The sequence below is a fragment of the Rhineura floridana genome, chromosome 14 (genome assembly GCF_030035675.1).
Source record: "Rhineura floridana isolate rRhiFlo1 chromosome 14, rRhiFlo1.hap2, whole genome shotgun sequence".
In the NCBI taxonomy this organism is placed as follows: Eukaryota; Metazoa; Chordata; class Lepidosauria; order Squamata; family Rhineuridae; genus Rhineura; species Rhineura floridana.
In genome coordinates, this window is record NC_084493.1 from 16,390,630 (window position 1) to 16,412,072 (window position 21,443).

At 42.0% G+C, this 21,443-nt stretch overlaps 1 long non-coding RNA gene and 1 other non-coding gene across 2 annotated transcripts in view; one reads left to right on the top strand and one right to left on the bottom strand.

Moving 5' to 3' along the window:
• Positions 1-21,443, bottom strand: part of LOC133369775 (uncharacterized) — a 58,015-nt gene that overhangs the window by 8,104 nt on the left and 28,468 nt on the right. The window lies entirely within an intron of this gene.
• TRNAV-UAC (transfer RNA valine (anticodon UAC)) lies at positions 553-625 on the top strand. Its single transcript has one exon. It is a non-coding gene; the product is annotated as a tRNA-Val (tRNA).

Genomic DNA, 21,443 nt, shown 5'->3' on the forward strand with positions numbered 1-21,443 from the left:
GTCTTATTTGGTCCTGTGTTGATTTTATGCAAGCCATTTCATGTTGTTGTAGAAATAGTGAGGCATACTACTACTAATAATAATAATTAATAACAACAACAACAACAATAATAATGTAGACCAATATCTTCTGAGATACCATCCATGGACAGAGAAAGAGAGTGTAACTCACTATCCAAATCAGGGCACTACAAGAGGGGATTCTGTCCAGGAAGCAGCAGGGATGAAGCCTGTGGAGTCAGTTCTGATCCATTGCCCAGTCATCTGGAAGTGTTGCCTGCTAGCTTTCCAAAGCAGGCTAAGGGCAAGCCTCCCTCCTGGTCAGCTGCTTGATGCAAATCCACTGGCCAAATTTCAGTTTGGAAGATTACAAGGTGAAGCTCAAATTGACAGCATATGCTGTGAATGAAAGAAAACGACCCCTCTCCCCACTTTCATAAAGCTGCTCCTTTGTGCTGATTAGCATAGATTTACTCTTTTCTCTCCCCTCCAGAGCTGCCTCTGAACGATGGAAAATGCATTCACATACACATACATGGGCACCATGGTGAAGGGCCCATAGCTCAGTGGTAGAGCATCTGCTTTACATGCAGAAGGTCCCAGGTTCAATCCCTGGCAATCTCCAGGTAGGGCTGGGAGAGGCCTCTGTCCGAAAGCCTAGAGAGCTGCTGCCAGTCCGTGTAGATCACTGTTCTTTAACCTTGGATCTCCAGATGTTTTTGGACTACAACTCCCATTAACCCCAGCCAGCTTAGCCAATGCCCAAGAATTATGGGAGTTGCAGTCCAACAGCATCTGGGGACCCAAGGTTGAAGACAATGAGGGACAAATGGTCAGTTAAGGGCATCTTCCTATGTTCAGTGACATCCATCCATATCTTAACTTTATATTTACAGATGCTGTTACTCTACATTTGGTCCCTCTCTTTTGTTGATATTCTTCATCAAAAACAGGCAAGAATGTGCTGGTGATCTTCATCAGAGGAGGGGAACTTTGTGGCCCTCAGAATTCTCCCCAGGCCATACCCAACTTTGCAAACTGAGCGTTTTTTGCCCCAGGCTGCAATGTGTCTTTGAGTTCCAACAATGTCGGGATGGACGACAGACAGGAATCTGCAAGTGTATGTAGAAACAAACCTACTGTTCAAAGGTAAAATCTGTATTTGTTGCTCCACCCACTTTTGCCTCTGGCCCCATCCACCACTAGCATGTGATTCTGGAAGATTGTCCAGAAAGGAATGTAGCCTTCAGGCTGAGAAAAGGGGTCTCCACCCGTATTCTTAATCATGAAAATGCTAGTGGCACAGAGTGGAACTAGAGGTCACAAAAGATGTGGAGCTGCTACTGCTGCCAGTGGAGACTGGTGGCTTCGATGCCAGTGGGGCAGTAGATCTGCTCCAGGTTTGTGTTTTAGTCAACACAAGCGATCAGCAAATCTGTCAATGTAAGTTTCTCTTGGTTTCTCATTTTTCCATTCTTAAATTCACTTATCCATATTAGCTTGCAATTTTAAAAAAACTTCACATGAAGACTCATAAGCATTTTAGTGCTAATTTCTTCTAATAGATGCATTTGCATGCAATTGTGCCTAATATTCACATTTTTGCAAGACAATTTTCTACAACACATTTTAATGTTATTTTTTGCTAAAATGTGCATTTTGTATGGACACTACCTTAGTTTATGCATTTTTGTAAACATTACTTGGCAGGAGAACTGCGCTGCAAAATTCAGAGGAGAGCAAATTTCAAAGGGTGGTTGCGTTTCACACATTGTTTTAGAAAGTGTGAATTAAGTACTTTCAGCTTTACACGCAAACTGAATTGAATTCCTCCCCCATCCCTAAACCCAACACATGTGAATGAGTGATGCCACTGCACATTCATTTGGTCCCTGTTAGGCCTACACACACAACAACTGACATGAAGTGAGCAGAGCAGAGCAGCAGCCATGATGGAACAAGATGAATGAAATATGCCATGTCCGTTTCATTTCTCGGTAAAAGCTGTTTGTACCTGTGTCTATAACTTACACTGCTGAAAGCAAGCAGAACGAAAAGTATTCTCATTGCACCTTTAAACTGTGTATAATAAACCAGTGTATTTTTTTTTTCAGTTACAACTTGGAGTTTGTGGTTTTTCACTGGTCATGCTTTGCTTCTTGTTCCACTGGGCTGCTGCTGATCAAATTGAACCAGTATTGACAATTTTATATGAAAAAACAATGGGGTGTTTTTACCACCCCAATCTGCTAACACTGGCTGGGGTAGTAAATATACCCTAATGCATTTCTGGGACATTTTATGCTCTGGATGGTTTCTGTTTCCAGAAGGAAAATGGTAAGTGGTAACTGGCTGAAATTTGGGGACTTTGTGTGCATGACCATTTGAGACAATGTCTTAATTAATTGATTGATTTGATTTATATCCCACCCTTCCTCCCAGTAGGAGCCCAGGGCAGCAGGATATGTCCTAGAAAGACTACCCTGTAGGTCTACTTATGTATAAACTGCGCAATGAAAAGTGTGCCAGGGTATGGTTTTGTCCCACAAGTCTGGATGATTTAAGCAGTGTATTCCTTTGTTTTTGAAAATAAGGAATGGATTTTCCAAGTGTGGCTCCATAAAGCCATAGAAAGCCATAAAGCTACCTTGCCTACAATCCTGTCTGCATTCATTGCCTGAGTTTACTATTAGAGATAGCAATTAGTATGGCATCATATTCCAGTTCTGGGCAATATAATCCTATGCATGCTTACCCACAAGTAAAACTCATTGGGTTCAAAGGAGCTTATTCCCTGGTTATTGTGTTTAGGATTGCAGACATAGAAATCAAATATCCAAGCGACACATTTCCCCACAATTATCAGCATTAATTCAGATGCCCATTTTTCAGTGACAAGCAACAAATGTAAAGCAACTTTAAATTATTTTTTTCCTGCTGTTACTTGTTTGCTGGTGACCAAGCATGTGGGGAGAAACATATTCTTCATACCCAACTTCCAAGCCATTCAGGACTTGAAAGTTGTTAGTGCAGGTGTGGGAAACCTTTGGCCCTCCTGATATTGCTGAACTGCAACTCCCATCAGCCCTAGCAAGCATGGTCAGTGGCCAGAGATGCCAGGAGTTGTAGTTCAGCAACATCTGGAGGGCTAAAGATTCCCCACACCTGTGTTACTGGCTTGGCAAAGGTGACACACTGAGCTGGGTGGCTGAGACAAAGCCTGAGCTCACACCCTTAACTGTAATGCTGCCCAAACTCTCGCAGGGTTGTTGTGATGCTAAATTGCTAGTCTGGCCTCTTTGTTAGGAAGAAAAGATGGAATGGAATGATCTGTCAATTTCGGTTCTCTCAGTATCTCATTTTTCTAATTTAAATTTGGTTCTCCACATTTCTGCAGCAATTAGCAATTTTTTAAAAAAAAGTCCTTAAGAAAATTCTTCAGTATTTTAGCGTGAATTTCTAATAAATACATTTTTCTATGCAGCTTTGACTAATGTACACATTTTTTGCAAACAATTTATCCTCATAACTCATTTTTATGTTATTTTCACCAATATATATTTATTTTGTGCACACTTTCCCTAAATATATACATTTTTATAAACAGTGCTTGGTTGGAGATCTGCATTGCAAAATTCGAACAAGTGTGAATTTCAAAGGATGGCTGTTTTGGTTCTCATGTTGTTTTGGAAAGTCTGCTTTAAATATGAACTGAATTGAATTTCCCATCCTAGATGGGGTAAAAAAACTGAACTGAACTGGGGAATGAAGAAACTCAACAGGACACCACTGCAAAAAATAAATAAAAGCCAACCACAAATAACCCAGGAACCCAACAGAGTATCATTGCACAATAAGCGCAATAAAATTACTGGCTTCACATTGGGTCCAGTCCCAAAGGAATGCTGATGGCAGGGTCCACCATCTGTGTATCTCTTCACTGCAAAGCTGGGAAAGTAAGTCTGTTCCCCCCCTCCCTCCCCATTTCCTTTTTTTCCACCTCATAAGCAAAGTCCTAATAAAGCTCCCATCTCCGTTCCCATCTTTGCCCTGCGCTCATGTTCCCGGCGAGCAACGAGATGCAAAGCCACGCTTGGAATCTGATTCCACAGCTTTAAGCTCCGCTCTGCCAGCAAAGTGCAACTCGAAAGCTCCCCTGTCACCATTACAAAAGCTCAGAACAGCCCTTCCTTGGATAATCGTGCTTATCTCCAGATTAAGAAAGAGAGAGCTGCAGCTGATCCTGGTCACATGGGTTGGGATGGAGGCAAATCTCTTTTAAACAATCCCCCATGTAACTGTACACACACACCTCATTCCCACTTGACCATCTAACTTGAGAAGCAAAAAAAAAGGGAGAGTCATCATCATCTTTATTTACAGTCAACTGACCACAAATATAAAACGTAATACTGGGAGTTATAAAATAAGACTACATAGTAACACGGGGTACAATGAGCAACAAACTGGGTTATATAAACAACTCAAAATATTTAGTTACTGTTGACAATCATGCAAGGTCTAATCCGGATGGCCAAGTTCAGGAATTCTGCCACTTGCTCAGTTATTGCCTTATCTGAACCCTCAAGTAAAACAATCAAAAGGGACTCAAGAATGGCCTGGAAAAAGACTGCATAATAGGGTACATTAGGTCTTTTCTGGCCCCTTCCTAATAACTGCAATTAAACAAGATGTGTGAGATAGACTCTAGTCATTATCACAGGGGCAACACCTGTTGTTTCTTGGAGTTTTTTTATATCTGCCATCCAAATGTTTAGAGGGTAAAACATTAAATCAAGCCAAAGAGAAAGCCCTCCTGTACTTGGGAATAAATAACCAGCTTAGGTAGGGCATCCCGTCTTTTCGAAGGAAACCTGATAGACCCAGTGACTGGGGAGAACAAGGAAAGGGAGAGTCAGATGCAAGCTTGATGAACGGGAGACTGATGGAGGGAGGGGACATTTAAGGCTGGAGATGAACAGCTACATTTGCTTGGAGCGTTTGCTGTGTCAGCCAAACCTGACAAACTGTGGCTAATGTTAACTATTGTGTGTGTGGGGGGGTATTTGTGCTTCTTTTAGAAAAACAGACTTCAAACCATAGTTCAAGATGATGGCTTATTTCTCAACAACCATATTTAACATTGACCACAGGTTAGTTTAGAGTTTGGACAGAAGATATTTTTAGAATTTTGTCCCTTGCTTGCCGCCCTGGGCTCCTTCTGGGAGGAAGCTCGGGATAGAAATGTAAACAACAACAATAATGCTGAAATATGGTTAACTCTAAGATGGAAGAGGAAGCTTCCAGTCTCCTTTGCAGCCACATTGAGGGGAGGAGACTGCAAGACCAAGGTTTCCTACAGCTTATTACAACTCTAAGCCATGGCTAATGTTCTGTGCAAACCAGGCCACAAAGGTTAGTATTTAAAACTATATATTTATATCCCACCATTCCTCAAAGGAGTTAAGGGTGGCAGGCACGCTTCTTCATGCTCTACCCCATTTTAACCTCACAACCACCCTGTGAGGTAGGCTGGGCTGAGAGAGAGTGACTGTCTCAAGGTTGCTCTGTGAGTTCTTCATGGCTGAGTTGGAATTTAACTGTGGGGCTCCCCAGTCTTAGTCTGATACTTTAAGCACCACACTGGAATTTATTTATTTATTACGTTTATATGCCAAGGAGCTTAAGGTGGCATTCATAAGTCTCCCTCTCCAATTTATCCTCACAGCAACCCTATGAGTGACTGGCCCAAGGCTGCCCAGTGAACCTCATGATCGAGTGTGGATTTGAACCCTGGTCTCCTAGGTCTTAGTCCAACACTCTAACCATTACACCACCTGGCTCTCTTGTTATGACAGAGGCATCATTGACCACAGAGTCCACTGGGAGAGAGGAACCTGGTAGCCTTCAGAAGTTGTTGGACTGCAACTCACGTTAGCCCCAGCCAGTATGGCCAACGGTACAGGATGATGGGAGTTGTAGTCCAGCAATATTAGGAAGACCAATAGTTCCCCTCTCCTGGGGTATACACACACTCACCCCATTAATCTTTTCCGTGATGTTCACACACTCATCCCACTGTCATCTTTGATCTGCTACCTACCACATCTCTTTGACCACAGATGACAGTGGGATACAAAAATTCCTGTGTGCACCATGGGCTTCTGTTATGCAGCTTTCAGCTCATTCAGAAAACAAAACTGATTGTATGTCTCCATCCAAGAGGATTTTTTTTAAAAGGGAGGAGAGAGAGAGAGAGAGAGAGAGAGAGAGAGAGAGAGAGAGAGAGAGACTCAGATGTGACACTCCATCCTTGAAAGAGTGTTCCAAGCACTTCACACACAGTCTCTCCAGAATCTTTACCATGACACTCTAGGGTAGGCCACTCAGTATTATCCCCATACTGTGGTGGTGGAGTGTGTGTGACACAGGTTCAGGAAGAATGGCACGCCACCTTGAGCATTTTTAATGAAAATGCGGGGTAAAAAGAATTTTATTCACTATAATAATGTGAGCCAGTTGAATTGTGACTGGTGTGAGATTTGATCTCAGGAGTTTGCAGCCCCCCCCCACATATCAGCATCAGCATCATCACCATCAGATGTTTTGCAGAGGAAAGTTGTCTTTTTCCTGTCTCACTAAGCTCACAACTCAGGATCTTTGCCATTATGCTACACTAACTCTTACACAGCTGACTTTCATTCATATATTGCAGATTTTAATAATGATAAACATTCTAATTAGTTATTATTATTGTAGAAGCAACAACAAATAATTACCCTGCTCTTCTGCAGTCATATCCAGAGTGACTTACAATAAAGTAGAAAATGCTAGTCCTACTGAAGGTACAAAACATGACTAACTTAGGTTCATTAATTTCGACAGGCCTCTGAGTAGGATTCAGTTGAATACTACCCATAGATACAAAAATACAATTAAAATAATTCTATAATTCAGAAAGCAATTCTAAAGAGAGAGAGAGACACAAATCCTATACACAAACCTGGTAATATCTCATCAAATTAAATGGCGTTTACTTCTGTGTTGGCATGTATAGGATTGTGCTGTAAACAACTTAAAACGGAGGCAGTAGCATGAAAGTAAGCCAACCATGAAAAAGACTGCTGATCATCTCTGGATGTTGACCATGCTTGTTGGGGCTGATGGGAGTTGTAGACCAGCAACATCTGGATAGCCAAAGGATCCCAACACTTGGCTTAGAAAAAGAAGCCAACATGCAACTCACTGGGGAAAGTGTTACAGAGTTGTGCTACTACAACGAAAAAGGCTCTGCCCCTCAGGCTCAATTGCTTAGAGCTCATAATGGTCCTAAAAGCAGGGCATTGCCTCTGTGGCTGATCTCAAAGAAGGAGCCTGTATAAATATACATTTTGGTGGGGGGTTTTAGGGGATGTTAATTAATTAATTAATAACACTGAAAGGAGCAAGCTACAATTTTTTTTTTGCAAACACTTCTGCAAAATAAAAAGCAAAATAATAATAATAATGGAAATTGACCTCTATACCACCTGTCTAGAAGCTACTGAAAGAGAGCTTTTTCAGACAATCAGTGAATGTTCTGGGGAGAAGGGGAATTGGGGTTGGTCTTGATATTTGTGCATTCAACTGATCTTCTAAGCAAAGCCTACACAACTTGCAAATGCCTAGGTTCTCTCCGCATTATCTGGTACAGGGTAAAGCCAGTGCAGAAAAAGAGACAGTGGGGTTTTAAAACTATTGTGAGCTGCCTTGGAGATCTTGTTATCTAATCATGAAGGTGATGAATGGTGCATAAAAGTTGCAAACAGGGACAGCAGGTTGTGATCTCAAGTCCTACATTTTACCTGTATGTGTGTCATATTGCCTTAAGTATTAAATAGGATAGCTATTGCTTTAGAGGGTTGTCCTGTATTTGAAGGCACCCTCTGTTTGAAGAGATGACTGGTCCAAGTGCTGTTTAGAAGATAAGGACTGTAAGACAGGAGAGCAAGAACCTTAAAGCTGCCCATCAGCAGTTGACACCTGGGCCGCAGATGGAGCAGGCACACAGGTCATCGAGTCACACAGTCCTCCCCACTATGATGAGATGTATTGTGTGTTCTTTTTCTATTTAAATTATAGTAATGATGCCTCAGGTGGCATTATGCCAATTTATGCAAATCAGCACCCTCTTTTTTTGTGATATGTAAGGTGCCATCCTAACATTACTGTTGCTATTTTGGGACCATTTGGGGACAGAGTCCTTCATCCACTACTACCCTGCCATATTTCAGACCAGATGTGATTATGGAAGAACCACTTCTGGCCATTGTACAATTTTTATTTATTTCTTAAATTTATCTCCCACCCTTCCTTTCAATGGACCACAGGGTAGAAAATGATAAAACAAATAAAACATCTAAAATCATCTTAAAAACTATTTGCAATATGGATTCAGACTGGGATAAAGGTCTGTACTTAAAAGGCTTTTTGAAAGAGGAAGGTCTTTGTTTTAGCTGCCAAAAAGACAACAGCGGCATCTGTCTAATATTTAACAGGAGAGTATTCGAAAGGGTAGGTGCCACAACATTAAGTTTGATTCCTACATTGTGTGGAATGGACCTCGTGTTGAGATGGTATCTGCAGGAGGTCCTTGCCTGCAGAGTGCAGAGTTTAGAAAATAACTGCATATTAATATGCTTAAACTGCAGTGTTTTGTTTTCTGCTTTGCAGTTTGAACTTGGGTCTGTCCAAAAGCAGGCGTCTGACAACTGCAATGAATCTTGACCTGCCAGACTCCCCCCCCCTCCAAAATCTTTTAAATAAATGTTAAAAAACCTTTCCCAAATTGGAAAATGAAATAATATCTCTGGAGAGAAGAGAAAATAGGAAGGAGGTAGTAAGGAAAGATAAAAGATGGGGGGAAAGTGCACGCTCACACACACACAACCCCAAAAGGGAAAAACCTAAGGTATACTCTATGCACATGGCTTAAGTGATGCTTTCATTTAACTGCTTATTTTCTGTCTCTTGCTGGAAAAAGCTCATTTGACTACGTGACTCAGACTGTGCCAAGAAGCCTTGGCAAAGGGAACACATTTCCTGCTATGGATTCATTAAGAAGCTTTGCTCACATGAAAAAAAATATACATATTTATCCCAAGTAGACAATCCCCTACATATGAATCCAGCAAGCACTTTTCGACTGAGCAAAAATTTGCCTGGTGATCAGATTTAAATGAGAAGGTGACTGGTCAAGCAACAAAGAAAAAGAGGGCGGTGGAGGAGAGAGGATGTTTGCTCAGATGAATCACTGTTGAGTAGGCATGGATTTTGTGGGAAACTCTGCTAGTTCTTTTTCCTCTTTAAAGGAACCAAACTCCATCACTAACAAGGAATGCTTAACAAATTGGCTCATATTTTCATATTATCCAACACTCGATGACTCACAGATGAAATGTGTGAAGTGGATTCACAGAAGCATTTGAGTCAATATCAGGTGATAATAAAAGTGAATAAACTAGGCTGGCTGGTTCACACATGCAGGCAGTGGCGTGCTTAGGTCATTTTAGGCCCTGAGCTTAATGGCCTTATGAGAAGGGGCCATAACTCAGTGAAAGAGCATCTGATTTGGATGCAGAAGATCCCACATTCAACTCCTAGCATCTCCCTGCAGGGCTGGAAATGTCCCCCAGGGGGTGTCTGAACCCTGGAGTCAGAGCTGGGGGGGCGGAATGGGGACACCATCCCCTGAGATGTCCCTCACCCCTCTGGATTTTTGGGGAAAATTGTCTTTTTAATTTGTGGCATGACAGATAGGGGCAGCCTCCATTTAAAGAATGACAGCTTGTTTTAAGAACAGGAACAATTTAAGAATAGGACCCTCTGAAAAATTCAGTGAATAAGGCAGGGCAAGTGCACAACAAAAGCCTCATCTGGAAGAGCCAAAAAAAAAAGTCTGCTCACTCAAGACTTTCCGAGTGAGGGACGATTTTTGATACTCACAATCACCCTATAATTACTTAAGCGATCCTGAAAAATACAGGCAATATAGTAACATGACAATTGAAGGGTTAAATATTAGAACTTTACATTATGGGCTAGAGTTAGCCTCCACTCCTTGGACTTTCTTTTGCTCTGCTTTTCAGTGTCAGTTTCAGTTGTGCTCTCTGCACAGCCAGCAACACAGAAACATGTTTCTTTGCCTGCAGTAAGAAGTAAGACTTTGTTTATTCTGCAGTTGTTATGATTGCGCGCTTGTTGCTAAAGGGTGAAATAAAGAGATAACTTAAAGTGATCTGAAAAAATGGCTACCCTAAGTTACCCTTTGCTGTTTTAAAGCACTCAGTATACTCATAGTCATAGTGGCTATTTTTTCTTCTTTTTCTTGAGTACTTGGCAAAGGATGAAAACAGTTCTAGAGGAATAGAACACTGCTGCACACACTACAGTTAGCTGGCTGCCTGCCCACCGAGGCTGTAATTCAGGCCTAATTTCTGATTTTCCCAATGTGTGTAGCTCAACATGAGGCCTTTTCAGGGTTCAAAAATTCACAAGCATTTAGCAACTTTGGTTTTTCTTGTGTTTGAAAAAGAAAGGACAGCTAACCTTAATTTTGATTTTTAAAAAAATCTACATTGCTTTAATTCCCAGAAAAACCAAACGCTGCAACTGTTCTAAAGTGTGATTTTTAGGTGCTATGGTTTTTTTCTCTCTGAAAAGGGATATTATGAACCTATCAGTCAGAATGCTTTCCTGTATGTTTATCAAGCATTTTTATAAGTTTACAAAAGGAAGTCTATTATGTAGTAAATATTTTACACAGTTAAGGACTCAAGTCTCATTGACTTCAACAAAAAAGTTATGCATGTTGTTCTTAACACCACTCTCCCTAAACCCTTGACCATGGTTGCATTGTAATGTGCTCTTACTCGGTTTCTAAACCTTTTCTTTTTTACTGGTGTTGCTGTGGTACAAGATTAAAACTGAATCTTTGAGAAAACAAGCTCCACACTAGTTTTTAATCTCTTAATTATAGCATAAACTATTTTGTTTGTTTTACACCTATTGGTATTCCCTTGTTCACTTTATTCTTAACACCCTTTTTTTTAATGAAACAAAAATTATGCCAGTCATTTAAATTCCTGGTGTTCATATTAAATTTTCTGTTAATGTGACCTTTACATAGCCAACTATACACACACACACACACACATTTGTATACCGCTATTTTGTTAAAACCTCAAAGCAGTTTACAAGTGCAAAGCAAAACAAACAACCATACAGTAAAAACATTAAAAATACAACAAAAACAAAGGTCAGCTACCCCAAAAGGACACTTCTTAATGTACTGCATAAGCCTGGCGGAAGGTTTTCAGCAAGTGCTTAAAAATTAAAGCAGGAGGTGCCTGCTGAATCTCTGTTGGCAGAGCATTCCAGAGAACTGGGCCGATGACACTGAAGGCTCGATTTTGTGTCGATGTTAAATGAGCCTCACCAGCTCGACGACCAAAGCCGCTTCTGCAGATGATCTCAGTGATCAAGCTAGGATATAAGGGTTCATCAGTCCCTAAAATACCCTGGGCCAAGGTTGTTCAGGGCTTTGTAAATAAATTCAAGGACCTTGAACCTGGCTCAGTTGTGGATGGGCAGCCAGTGCAGCTGTTTTAAGAGTGGTGCTACACTCTTGTTGGTCATGTGCTCCTAGCAGCAGTCTCCCATCAGAGTAAGTTAACATGCTCTGCATGGAGGAGGAGTGAGGGGGAAGGTCACTGCCTGTCCCTTCTCCTTCTCCGGCCCGGCCCTCACATCCTCTCCAGTGGGGGAAAGGATTGGCTGGAGCTATATGCCTCCCCCCACCAAATTGTCCCAACCAGAAATGCGGCTGCTCTGCCTAACAAGGCTGTCTGGACAGCCACTGCCAGTCCATTTAGGACATACTGAACTAGATGAAACAAAGGGCTGGTGGTAGAAAGTAGCTTCCTATGTCCCTAAGGGGGGGGGGCTGCTGCATTTGGGGCCCTCAACCTCTGCTTCAAAATCCTGCCCGACAGTACCATTTCCATGCAGATAAACACTTGATGCCACAAGGCAGTGAAAGATTACAATGGGCTGTATCCAATGCTAATCCTACTCAGAGTAGACCCAGTGAAGTTAATGAGCATGACTAACTCAGGTGCATTCATTTCAATTGGTTTACTCTGAATAGGACTACCATGGGCTTCAGCCCCATGCGTATCATGAATGAACCAACTTCCTATTCAATATGGGCAAAACTGGCAAACCAGATGTGGACACAATTGTAGGTATATACTTGTGTGCAGGGCTGGCATCAGCACCTACCATCCTTGCAGGGCTGGAATCAGACCATTGGGGGCTTAAATGGGCCTGGCCGCATCAGTGCATTAGTGCACTAAGTGTGCACACCTGCCATCACCCAAGATGGCAGCAGGGGCATGTTGACACCCCCTCTGCCGTCTTAGGTGATGGCACACGTGCATGCACAGAACACTGATGCAGCAATGCAGAAAGTGGTTCGGCCAGCCCATGCTGGTGATGGGAGTGTTTTCTGGGAGGGTGGCTTCTGCTCCACGATCCACACCAGCATCAGTTTGTGAGGTGCACGCTCCATGACACAATGCTAGCACAGATTGCAGAGTGGGAGCTGCACCTGCCAAACCTCAGCCCCAGAGGCCCTTGGCCAATGCCCAACCTGGCTGCCCACTGGCGCCAAGCTTAACCTTTAGGCAAATGCTAGCGCTCCAGTATCCCATCAGTGCCTGCCCCCTGTACTGTGTGGCTGGGTTACTATTTTAATTACACACAGTACCTCTGGCAGTGTGGGAAGCTGGCAGATCACATCATCATGGCTGCTGCACCAGCATTAAAGCTCGCTCTGGATGCAGTGATGAAGGAAGGACCCAGAAGGCCCTTTGCCAGGGTTCACCCTCAAACTTGCAGCTGCTCCTGCTTGTGTCCATCATTGAATGAGTATATATATGAGTGCCGGTCCAAAAGCATTCTGTCAGCCTAACAGGCCGGTATCAATTAGAGTTCATTCTTTGTCCACAAACCACTGCTTTAATCAAATTTTTTCCCTCGCAAAAAACATTGATATTAATATCAACAGTTTGAATGGAAATACCAATAAAATCATATTCTTAATATCAATACCTTCAGAAATAGCTGCAGAAAATTGTTACATAAAAATCCAATCTGCAATGATAGAGAATAAGCAACTTAATGGAAAATTTGGTACCAAATCCAAATTGGGTGGAATTCTAGCACATCCCTATGCACAGCACAGGGACCTCCCTTTTCTGAGCTCTCTCTCCCCCTCTTGACATCATTGCTTTAGCTTCTTGATATTGTTCCATCAGCATCTGGGCAGCTGCTTGGGGGTGAGGGCAGAGAGTGTGGATCTTCCACTGCATGGTAGTCTGGCTCCCTGCTCTGTCTGAAAGAAAATAGTCCTCTGTTATCCAGAGGGCCTTTTTAAGAGCAGCAACTCCTTTGTGAAATGCTCCCCCCAAATAAAAAGTCAATGAGGACCAGAGTCTTGGGGGAGAATGCTAAAGGAACATAAGGTATTGCTGTTCCAACAGATCTCAGAGAGGAGCAGGGAAATGACATTATTTGCCCTGTTATAGATGCTTGCTCTGCTGGTGCTTTTATCAATTGGATTGGCTCATTCATGTAATTATGGCATTTCAAAATGGCTTTAAGACAAATATTCAGTTTCATTGTCATAAGCAAGAGTGTTGCAAAGTACTTAACAAGAGTCAGGGCTGTGGGCTACGACACAGATTTGCATAAAATGTGCCTATGCTAATTTATATGTATAGATGCAAATTTAAGGCTCTGAGCAAATTAAATTGATGGCTGGCTAGGACCTCACTGGAATTGTGCTTTGCAACATGCCCTGTAGCTCTGTAGGCAAAGGGGTAGGAGAGAAAGGAGGGGAGAAGTAGCAGAGCATCTGGAGCCCAGAACAAAAAGCCCAGAGCTCAGACTTCCTCTAATACTCTTGGTCATAAACCGCATTCAGGAAGGATCCATTGGTAAGACACAGTGCACATTTGTGGGGAAGAAAGAAACAGAACTACATAGCTGAGCTGAATCGGTTGCCTGAAAAAACATCAAGCAGACAGGCATTTTCTGCTACTGAAATAACATTTCTCTTTATTGCAGGAAATGATAAATTTTAAGTATAGTTTTTAAATTTATATTCTCTCTCTCTCTCTCTCTCTCTTCCAGTTGTTGCTTTTAAATAAAGACAAGTAAGGCCTGCAACAGGATGTCGCAGTGTGGAATGCTCCTGTTCAGAGTTTCAGCCAGCCAGCCAGCCAGTCATGCCCTCTTCCATGATACTCCATTCCATCCCCTCACAACCGCCAGTCAGTTGAAATTCTGTGACCAATGGACATGCTTGCTCAGTCCTCATTGGGCTGTTTTTGATAACTCTTTCTCCCCTGTAGAGTATTTTCTTTGTATATTTGCAAATCTTGGGGCTCCCCTAGGCCTGCTGATACCTTCCTCTCATGTGTGGGTAGTGCCATTTTGGCTACATTAAGATCCACACTTGGATAACAGAGTGTACTATTAATATGGGATGGGCTCCCATCATAAGTTTGCATGTATGCCAGTGAAGAGGATTCATAGCAGAACTGATTCATCTGCAAGGCCCTGTACACCTGCAATGGTGGCCGTCCAGATGTTGCTAGACTACAACTGCCATTATCCCTGACTATTAGCAATGCTGACTGGAGATGATAAGAGATGGGATTCCAACAACATCTGGAGGGGCACAGTTTCTCCATTTCTGTTGTGCGCACATGCACTAATTCAGGGGGACATGCATAAGCATAAGATTCACACAAGCAACACATACACCCTTCAACAACTCATCTTGGCACCTACTGAAGAACCTCCTCTTTCAACAACCCTTTTCAATAGATATGCGAGCAAGAGGTGACATGATGGAAGTGTATAAAATTATGAATGGCATGGAGAAAGTGGATACAGAAGTTTTTCCCCCTCTCTCACAACACAAGGCACATAGTTAAACTATGGAATTTACTCCCACAAGAGGCAGTGATGGCCAACAACTTGGATGGCTTTAAAAGAAGATTAGATAGATTCATGGAGGAAAAGGCTACCAGCCATGATAGCTATGCTCTGCCTCCATAGCGGGAGGTGGCATGCTTCCAAATACAAATTGCTGGAAACAGCAGGAGGGGAGAGTGCTCTTGTGCTCAGATCCTGCTTGTAGCCTTCCCACGGGCACCTGGTTGGCCACTGTGACAGCAGGATGCTAGACTAGATGGGCACCTAGCCTGATCCAGAAGGCTCCTCTTATGTTCTTATGATACCTTTATCCCAGTCTGCATCTGTACTGGAATTGTTTTAAAGATGTTTTAAAGATGGTTTTAGTACTTTATTTATTTATTTATTTATTGCACTTGTATACCGCCCCATAGCCAAAGCTCTCTGGGTGGTTTACAGCAATCAAAAACATTAAAACAAATATACAATTTAAAACACATATTTTAAAAACAATTTAAAACACAATTTTAAAATTTAAAACAATATAAAAACAATTTAAAACACATGCTAAAATACTTAGTACTTTGTCACCTGTTTGCTGCCCTGGGCTCCCTTTGGGAAGGAGGGCAGGATAAAAATTTGATAGCAACAGCAAATGAGTCACCAGAGATCAAGCATAAGGTAAAGAACAGTTTTCTTCATTTCCCCTCATCTAACCAAAAATGAGGTTTAGCCAAGAATCACCAAGCCCTAAGATATTAGGTGATTTGCACTGAGGCGTGTGTGCATGTGACCAGTTTAAAACCTCATCCAACAGTGTTTGCATGTAGCCATTGGGAATTCATTCATTCATTCATTCCTACACCTGGGACTTTCTGCATGCAAAGCTCTACCACTGAGGTTGGGTTCTTCCCTTCAGTAGGACTCCTACTGACAATGGCAGCTCTGCATTTCTTTCCCCATCATTGTTACTATATATAATAACAGATGTCGAGAACCTTTGGCACTCTAGATCAGCCCATGCCGGTGGGTGGTTTGTCTGCCCAAGGGAGGAATGCCCTTCCTATGCTAAACAGAGTTGTATTCATGGGAAGCTGCCTTATACTGAATCAGACCACTGGTCCATCTAGCTCAGTATTGTCTTCAATGTCTGGCAGTGGCTTTCCAGGGTTTCAGGCAAGAGTCTCTCCCAGCTGTATCTGGAGTTGCTGGGGATTGAACCTGGGACCTTCTGCATGCAAGGCAGATGCTCCACCTCTGAGCCACAGTTTTATGAGCTTGCCCTTTGACTCAGCTATCTTGTGCATTGATGGTGACTTTTCATTGCAGTTTTATAAAGTAATCCTAAGCATGTCTAGTCAGAAGTCCAAGTTGGTTGGGATTCACTTGCCATGAAATGACAGGCACCTAAGATATTTATTTATTTATTTTATGTGCTGCCTTTCCTCCAAGGAGATCTTGGCAGCATGCATGACAGCATGCATAGGAGTCTTGCCACAGGAAGTACCTCTTTAGTGACCTTATGCATGCAAAACTGATACTGTACCGCTGAGCTACAGCTCTCCCCTCAATTTCTTTTTGTTCCTGGTTCTGATCAAAGAAATTATTGTAATATATTCTCCCTAGTGATAAAGAGGATGGAAGACATAAGAAAAATGTGAATTTGAAGAGTGCATCTGGCTGTGTGCGGTGAGGACTGAATGCCACCACTGAAGGCAGGACTAAGTAGCTTGGTTATAGAAATAAAGACAGGGGAATCACAGAAGTTTAGATTTGGAAGGTATCTTGGAGATCATCTAGTCTGACCCCATCATCCTGCCCAGTTCAGAATGCAACTGCATTATCCTTAGCAAATGGCCATCCAGCCTCTGTTTAAATACCTCCAGGAAAGGCAGGAAAGGCAGAAAAGACAGAAGAGCTCAATTCTTACTTTGGCTCAGTCTTCTTCCAAAAGAGGGCCTATGATCCTCCTGCGCAATGAGAAGTAGAAGGGGCAGGATTGCAGCTTGAAACTGATAGACAAATGGTCAAGGAATACCTAATCACTTTGAACAAGTTCAATTTTCCAGGGTCCAGTGAACTGCATCCTAGAGTATTGAACGAACTAGCTGAAGAACTCTCAAAACCACTGTCTATTATCTTTGTGAAATCGTGGGGGATGGGTGAAGTGCCAAATGACTGGAAGAGGGCTAATGTTGTCCCTATCTTCAAAAAGGGCAAAAGGAAGGAATCTGGGAACTACAGACCAGTCAGCCTGACATCAAAGTCTGGAGCAGGTTATAAAGCAGTCAGTCTGTAAGCACCTTGAAAACAATGCAGTGATTACTAGAAGCCAACATGGATTTATCAAGAACAAATCCTGCCAGACAAATCTCATCTCATTTTGATCAGGTAACCTCCCTGGTAGACTATGGGAATGCTGTGGACATAATATATCTCAACTTCAGCAAAGCTTTTGACAAAGGGCTCCATGATATTCTGATTAGCAAGCTAGCTGAATGTGGGCTGGATGGAACAACTATCAGGTAGATCTACATTTGGCTACAGAATCATACTCAAAGAGTGCTTATCAATGATTCCTTCTCAAACTGGGAGGTGGTAATGAGCGGGATACCAAAGGGCTCGGTCCTGGGCCCAATGTTCTTCAACATTTTTATTAATGACTTGGATGAGAAGGTGCAAGGAATGCTGATCAAATTTGCAGATGATACAAAATTGTGAAGGATAGCTAATACCCTGGAAGAGAGAAATAAAATTCAAAGAGATCTTGATAGGCTGGAGCATTGGGCTGAAAACAACAGAATGAAATTTAACAGGGATAAGTGCAAAGTTCTACACCTAAGAAAAAGAAACCAAAGGCATAGTTATAAGATGGGGGATACCTGGCTCAGCAATACTACATGTGAAAAGAATCTAGACATTGTTGTTGATCACAAGCTGAATATGAGCCAACAGTGCACTGTGGCTGCAAAAAAAGGCCAAAGCTATTTTAGGCTGCATTAACAGAAGTATAGTTTCCAAATCTCATAAAGAATTCCCCTCTATTTGGCAATGGTTGGGCCTCATTTTGAGTACTACATTCAGTTCTGAACACCCACTTTAAGAAGAATGCAGACAAACTGGAACAGGTTTAAATAACAAGGCAACAAGGATGATCAGGGGACTTGAAACTAAGCCCTATGAGGGAAGAATGAAAGAACTGGGCATGTTTAGTCTTGAGAAGAGGAGACTGAGGGGAGATATGATAGCACTCTTCAAGGATTTGAAATGTTGTCACACAGAGGAGGGCCAGATCTCTTCTCAATTGTCCCAGAGTGCAGGACACGGAATAATGGGCTCAAGTTACAGGAAGCCATATTTTGGCTGAACATCAGGAAAAACTTCCTAACTGTTAGAGTGGTATGGCAATGGAACCAATGACTTAAGTAGGTGATGAGCTCTCCAACACTGGAGACATTCAAGAGGCAGCTGGACAGCCACCTGTCGGGTATGGTTTAATTTGGATTCCTGCATTGAGCAGGGGGTAGGACTCAGTGGCCTTATAGCCCCTTCCAACTCTATGATCCTATGGTTCTAAGCAGGGTCCACCACCTTCTGAGGCAGATTGTTCTACTGTTGAGCAGTTCTTACTGCCAGGAAGTTTTTCTTGAAGTTTAGCTGAAATTGGCTTCCTTGTCATTGCTGTCCGTTCATTCTCATCCTGCCCTCTGGAACAACAGAAAGCGAGCCTCCTCCATCTTCTGAGTGACAGACCTTCAGATATTCAGAGACAGTTATCATGTCTCCCCTTAACCTTTTTTTCTTCAGGATAAATGTACGTAGATCTTTCAACCATTATGAAAAGGACAGGAGCATCAATGGAATTTGAGATTTCATGAGTTGGTAGGGTGATAATTCCAAATCATCCTCCTCCTCAAAAATACATAAATAAAAAGAGCATGTTCAGTTACTGCTGAGTGTTTCTAACATAAGAAGAGCCTGCTGGATCAGACCAGTGGCCCATCTAGTCCAGCATCCTGTCCTCAGAGTGGCTAACCAGATGCCTGTTGGAAGCCCTAAAGCAGGACCGGAACACAACAGCACTTTATTTACTATTACATTTATATCGTGCCTTTCCTCCAAAGAACTCCATTTTATCCTCTATGAGGTAGGTTAGGCTGAGAGGCAGTGACTGGCTCAGGGCCACCCAGTAAGCTTCATGGCCAAGTGGGGATTAGAACCCTGGTCTCCCAGGTCATAGTCCGACACACTAACCACTTTGCCACACTGGCTCTTGTGATTCCCAGCAACTGGCATTCAGAGACATGCCTGCTCTTTAGACAAAGAAGTAGAACATACTCAGTGGGCTAATCTGAGGGAGTTTCTTCTGCTTCTAGCTTTTTTCTTTAAAGGGGGGGCGATTTTTGTAAACTGTGCTAGGGATTCCTCTAGGCCAGCTGATACCTCCACCTTTTGCATGGATGGTACCATTCATATTTTTACTGCTAAACTACCATTGTTCAGAGAACTATTTTTTATTGAGAGCTGCCTCAAGCATAGGCATGAAGTGGGCTAGGAGCATAGCTCAGTGGTAGAGCATTTGATGTGCATGCAGGAGGTCCCAGGTTCAATCCCCAACATCTCCAGGTAGGGCTAGGAATATCCCCTGCCTGAAACCCTGGGGAGCTGCTGCCAGTCAGTGCAGACAATACGGAGCTAGATGGACCAATGGTCTGACTCAGGGTAAGGCAGCATCCTATATTCCTATCAGCATTTAGGAAAGAGGATCTTTGCATAGTGGATGAGAAGAAAACTATCTCTCTTTCTCCACACTCACACACACACACTATCCTGCTGTTTCAATTACTATAAGCCACAACCACATACAAACCTTTCCTAGTTTGTTGTGTTTTAAGTCATAATCTTCCTACCACCCCAGATTACACAGAAGATTCCCAAGAGTATTTAAGGGTTGGAGATTAACTGTAAATAATTATTCATATCTTTATTTTCTGCAGAGCTCTGTCCATGGTACTGAGGGACTCCTTCCCAAAAGCCCTTCACAGAAAGAAGAATGTAAAGGAACACCCTGACATGCATAATTTTAATCCACACCACCACCTCTACTGAAATAGTGGATCTCATATTCCATTTACCTAATACGGAGATCATAATGGTAAGTTCTGCTTGAAAGCCACAAATAGACTTTGACTTTTGGTTGATACAGTAGGGCCCCACTCATATGGCAGGTTACATTCCGGACCCCTACTGAAAAGCGAAAAACCGCTGAAAAGCAGAACTCATTAAATAGAATGCCGCGTGATGCCCGAAAACCTCTGTAAAAGCAGAACAAGCGCCGTATGAGTGGGGCTTTAGTCTAATTGTGTCTAATTGAGATCGCCGCATTAGCAAAGTGCCATAAAGCAAAGTGCCGTAAAGCGGGGGCCTACTGTACTTATTTTAATTAATGTCATACTTTCAGCATGAAGAAAAACCAAACAGAACAATGACCATATAAAAACAGAAGGGTGGCTTCATCACGCTCTCCAGAAAAGGCCTTGGAGAAGGGTCTTCTCTGTAGTGGTGCCCTAGTGGTGAACCTTTCTCCTCTTGGATGGTCGTAAAAATGACGGGGCGCTACTCTGTGATAAAAATGTTTTTCTCTAACTTTGGGAGACTAGGTTATGCTTAGATTGACTTGAGATTTCAGCCTATTTGGTGGTGTCATTTATGTATACTGCTGATGTTTTTTATTATTATTATTATCATCAGTATTATTATTATTATTATTATCATCAGTATTATTATTATTATTATCATCAGTATTATTATTATTATTATTATCATCAGTATTATTATTATTATTATTATCATCAGTATTATTATTATTATTATCATCAGTATTATTATTATTATGGTCTTCATTGGGTTTTTTATTATTTTGTATTCTTCTTGCTATGGAAGCTGCTTTAAGGTACCTGGTGATGAAAAGCATCATAACTAAATAAACACATTAATAAATAGATAGATTAGACAGATAGAAGAGATATTGCCAAAAGGATCGAATCCTATACACCAGCATTATAAAACCCTTAAAGATCTCAAGAATTTAAAAATGCCTGGAAAAATAAAGAGGTGTTGACTTGGTGCCAAAAGGATCCTAGCATGGATGCCAAGCAAGTCTTTCAGGGGACGGGATTCCATGTATATATGGGAGTGGATGAGAAGGAGATGGGCTTGTGATTAATTTACTCACACAGAATACTAAAATAGATTAGGTACTTCCTATGAGATATAAAACTCAGTATTTGATATGTACATATGCCACCCTGGGCTCCTACTGGGAGGAAGGGAGGGATGTAAATCTAATAAATAAATAAATAAGACATACTCTTATCATGATAATTGGAGATAAAAACCAAAAGGACATTTGCATGCAT